Below are 5,631 nucleotides of genomic sequence, written 5' to 3' on the forward strand. Positions count from 1 at the left end.
TTCTTTGTCCTAGATTATTTAATATGTCCATACGGATTTGTCCATAATAGTCCATCAGTCATAAATATAAAGAGCGAAAGCCTTCGTCAAATTATTCTTATTCCCGAAGTCAAATATTCCAACTAATTGGAGATTCGAATTGTAACAAGGTTTTAATACTTTGTTTAATGAATACACCAGGTTATCGACTGCGTGTAAACCAAGGTTTTACTACTTTGTTAACAATTACACCAATTATCCTTGAATGTAATTCACCCCTGTTTCAACAAGTCTATTAACTATTAATCCAGTTCCGTGTCCGGTAAAATGAATAATTATTGGTATTTATAGATATCCCGCCCACCGTACCCAGTCAAGCGTATCTGGTTAAATATAAATACGTCAAATTATAAGTTTGTATATTAAATTAACAAGGTATTGTTTAGTTAATATAAAACCCATTAATAGCCTATAGTCTAATTTTCACAAGTGTCGTTCTTTTATTCAAACCCCAATTATGGTACAAAGCCCAATTACCCAATTTTAGTAATTAGCCCAACATCATGATTACTTCGATTTAAATAAGCATAATAATAACTTAGCTACGAGACATTAATGAAAATAATATAAACATAACTTACAATGATTAAAAATAGCGTAGCGTTACACGGACAGAATTTCGACTTACACCCTTACAACATTTGCTAACATACCCTTATTATTAGGATTTAAAATTAAAATTAAAATTAAAATATAAATTATACATATATATTTACGTATATATTGAGAGAGAGATAGATTATGGATATATTTTACGTCGAATTGCGCTGGCTTTTATAGGGATTTTCAAACTTTGGGGCTCCGCGACTCGCGGCCCTTTTCTTCTTCAAACTCCGCAACTCGCGGAGTTCGTAAAACAGCTCACACCATTTTGTCTTTTAATTTGCCGACGTTTTTTAAATATAATATAATATATATATTAATTTTAAGAATTAATTATATATTATATTATATTTATGTACATAGTTGACTTGTAATTTTTAGTCCGTTGCGTCGAGCGTTGAGAGTTGACTCATGTCCCGGTTCCGGATTTTCGAACGTCCTTGCGTACAATTTAATATCTTGTACTTTGCGTTTTGAATCTTGTACTCTTGTAATTTCGAGACGTTTCTTATCAATAATTGGAACCTCTTTGATTGTATTTTGTACTTTTGAGCTTTTTGGTCGTTTGCGTCTTCAATTCGTCGAATCTGTCTTTTGTCTTCACCTTTTATTATTTAAACGAAAATCACTTGTAAATAGAACAACTGCAACTAAAAGCTTGTCTTTCTTGAGGAATAATGCTATGAAATATATGTTCGTTTTTAGCATTATCAGCAAACATGGGTAGTTAAGATAAAGACTAGTTCTTTTCCTTAAATTTTCCCAACTGATTTTCCTTATTTCTCGGATATAGTTTGGATTTTTCCAACGGATCATTCTTTCCCTTCTCCAGCGATAATGATCGACTCCTGTCGATCCTAAAACTCTTTTTTTTTTCTTTTTCTTTTTCTTGCCAATTCCTTGCAATCTTTGAACCAACTCGCGGAAGCTTTATAAGTTGTCACACAAAGGAAAGAACCAAATCTGATACCTATGATCCGTTACAAGATTAGAAGACACAACGATCTTGTATGAATATAAATTATTTTTGTGTTGTTGAGTTGTTGAAGTAGTACACAAATCAAAGAGGAAGGGTGTTATCTCTCTCTATTTCGCATAAGACAAGATTTGTGTACCACTTCAACAACTCAACAACAACAAAATAATTTATATCCATACAAGATCGTTATGTCTTCTAATCTTGTAACGAATCAATAAATATGAATGGATTTATCTCGTACCTAAGTAGAAATATCACCTCCCATTAGTCATACCTAAAAATATTAACATTATTTTAAATAATAAACTCTTACTTGTATATAATCTATTAGTCCACACTCCACATAAATATATCGTCATTTGCACCGTAAACTCTATGCTAAATTTGCCAGTTGTTAAAATGATCTTAAAAAACTTTTAGCTTAGAAGACAAAAAAAAGTTTGAGATAAAAATAGTGCACTCACGTCACCATCTAAATGCCATCAAGATTCACCAACATCTACACTTTCGATTTTTTTTTGAACACCCTCCTTTATATGCATCCACCAAAAATACTAGAAATACGCATAACTCACCATTTCATATTTGGTTCCGAAAATGATTCCCAAATGGTTACTATTTTTGCAAAAACAACAACCAACATCATTTCTCTTAGCCATATTGTTATGTGCTATGTTGTTTTCAACATTCAGCCACACAGCTGAAGCGCAAAACGACACCAGCGTAGAAACTGATCGGCTAGCATTGCTCGCGATCAAGCCCATGATTTTAGATGACCCACAAGGTGTCATGACTTCATGGAACGATTCGAGCACCGATTTTTGACAATGACAAGGTGTTGCAGTGCAGTGCAGTGCAGTGTAGCAAGAATCATTTGCATATATTTTTATTTATGTTATATATCATTTGATAACGATTATATGAATGGATTCGATTTTTCAATGTGTTTTTTTATTACTATAAATTTCATTAAATATTATATAACACACATAAAAATATATAAAGTCAAAGTTCTTCTGGAAAGAATTAAAAAGTTAAAATGAGACAGTAATTTAAGATGTGGTCCAGCGGTTGATGGTCTGCCTCCTTTAGGGGAGGTCAGGAGTTCGACCCCCGTTGGCTACATATTAAAAATACAATTTCATCCCTGCCATGAAGTATCCACCCATGGTACCTTTCCCATATCGTTTGGGGGGTAAAGGAGAGGGGGTTCATGGCCGTGCCCTTGGATCGGTTTCAAGGTTTCCTCCCGGGCAGCGATGGGGGCGAGGTTATTATCGCTGCATCTGCATAGTCGAAACGGGAGATGATCGCAACGGGTGGTTTAGTCCCCTCGGGTGATCTCAATCGTTGTTCAACAAAAAAGGACGGATGGAGTAATTTGCAGATGGATGGATTACTTAACTAATTACAGTATAAAATTATTTGTTTAATTAAAGAATCAAAATATTATACCCCGTATTATGCAATTTTGAAATTATTGTTACTTTTCGAAAATTTTAGAATGTAAAACAGCAAAGGTTATCCTTTCAAAGGCTGTACGTTTTTTCTTGAATAATCATTCTAAATCAATACTCTGAATGATATAAAATTACAATTCTAACCTTATGTAAGCTGACTAATTAAATATGTTTAATTTGTTCAGAATTATGGAGTATTTGAGTACACTTTTTTAGCATAATATTAATACAATACAATAAAGTATTACCACATGAACTTTAACAAACCTTTTTTTAAGACTAACAATAATAATAATCAGGGCCGGATCTAGGGTGGGGCTGGAGGTGCAACCGCACCTGGGCATCATGAAAGAGAGGGCATCATGTGTTCAATGGTTGTTCTTGTGTTTTTACAGATTTGAGATGTGTAAGTGTGTAAAAATCGAGTTTTGAACAATTTAATTATGTTATATGATACTTATACTTATATATATAGTATGTTTAGATGGTTAATTTTTGTTTCTTGGTGCAAACTTAAAAGCTTCATTTAGGTTTTATGGGGTTAGGATGTTGCAGAGAATTTTGGAGAAAATTTGGGGAAGGTGATTCCCTGACACGATCAATTAACTTTTTTGCTACTTACCCCTTCATTATTATACTAACTTACATATTAACCCTTCTTTTTAGATTTTATTATTAAAAACTTTTTATTAATACTCCATTATTTTATTGTAATTATATACGAGTAGTACTGTATGTGAGTATATTAAGGAATTAAAGAACACTTTTGTACTTGTAATACAAAATAAAATAGGACCATATAATGTACTCGTATGTTATTTAGTTTGTGTCAATTTATATCTAGACTAAAAGATATAGTTTAAATTAATAAATTAAGAAAAAAGTATTTTAATATTAATATATAACCATATTTGAAATCTAATTAATATATTAATATTACCGTGATATTTTTACAAACTAGAATAAGTAAAATATTTATTTGAATTCTTATTTTTGTTTGAGAATCATACAATCACATATGATTGAATCTTACATCACATGCGATTGTCATGACAATCACATGTGATCGATCCACCAAATCACATTTGATTTTAATTATAGCCATTGATTATTTTAATCTAAAGGATGAGTTTTAGCTTTTGGTTTTCAAATAAAATTAAGGATTTAAATGAATATTTCTCAATAGAACATATGTAGCATGTATTAATAAACCTTGCAAGTTGACTTGAAGTGAGGTTATATTTTTTTAGTGTCTATATCCTTCTATAAATGTATGTATTATAACATATATTCAGTTAAATAAAACATAAAATTTAACACAAGGTTATAACCATTTATTTATACTTATATTTATAAAGATAGTATAATAGTACTATTTGCTTACAAAAATTAAAGGGGCATATTTTAATATTTACGCACCGGGCATCAAAAATGACAGGACCGGCCCTGATAATAATAATATTATATAAATGAAGGATAATACAGAGTCATTGCTTGGGGTCTTAAGAAGAGATACAAGCCCAAGACGCACAGTATATGTACACAATATTACTAATTTACAATGTACTACATGATTGAAACTGAACTAAAGCTGAAGGAACAGAAGCATAGACGCTGAGTATGCATCACAGTCAGGGGAGGATTTGAGGGCGTGCAACACGTGCGCTCGCACAGAGCCCATAGTCGAAAGGGGCCTATTGTGCTAATAGTTAACCAAAATTTTTTTGTATGACTGAACTTATCTGTACATATATTTAAAACTTTTGTATACAAAAAGGCCTATTTTTTTGTTAATTGAACAGGGCCTATATGAAAAATTAGAATTGACGGGACGGCATTCATCTTTCAGTTAAGAGATAGCCAAAGTTTGGATTAATAAGCCATGTATGTGAATCGATCTTTTTCTTTCTGAATCATCTTCAAATTCACTCATAACTTTATATTTTTATATCATTTGAGAACCAACAGGCTGCCAAATTTTGTGCTGAGTATACATCACAGTCCCATTCATCTTTTAGTCACCGATTCTATACCGTCGTCGTAGTGCTTCAACCAACCTTTTTCTTGTTTCTCAACTTGGTCTATACCTAGAGTAATAAATAAATCCCCATATAAAAACAGAGGCTAAAAGCTTCATTCTTTTAATTACGCAAAACTTTTGGCCTTGCACAATCGGTTCATTACTGTTACGATAATTTATACTCCTTAGTATTTAGTTTCTAACACAAAATTTATGAAATCATACTAGACACAAAATTAGGGTTTTAAAGTTGAGAAAACTAAGGAGGGAATGGAGAATTACCTGGTAAGGAGATCGATAGCTAATTTTGAAGTTATTATGATTGTGAATGAGAGATTAAAGAGAAAGAGGTTAAAAGAAAATGAGAAATAAAGGGTATTACGGGAAATGGAGAGCTCTGAGCGATTTAGAGACCATTTTGAAGGTGAGCCGCTTGTTCAACATTAACTCTCATTGAGGGATGCAAATCAAACACACTGAATGAATGCTCACGGATTCAGCATTCAGCTCTAAATGATTCCATTCAACAC

This window comes from Rutidosis leptorrhynchoides, chromosome 8, assembly GCF_046630445.1.
Source record: "Rutidosis leptorrhynchoides isolate AG116_Rl617_1_P2 chromosome 8, CSIRO_AGI_Rlap_v1, whole genome shotgun sequence".
Taxonomy (NCBI): domain Eukaryota; kingdom Viridiplantae; phylum Streptophyta; class Magnoliopsida; order Asterales; family Asteraceae; genus Rutidosis; species Rutidosis leptorrhynchoides.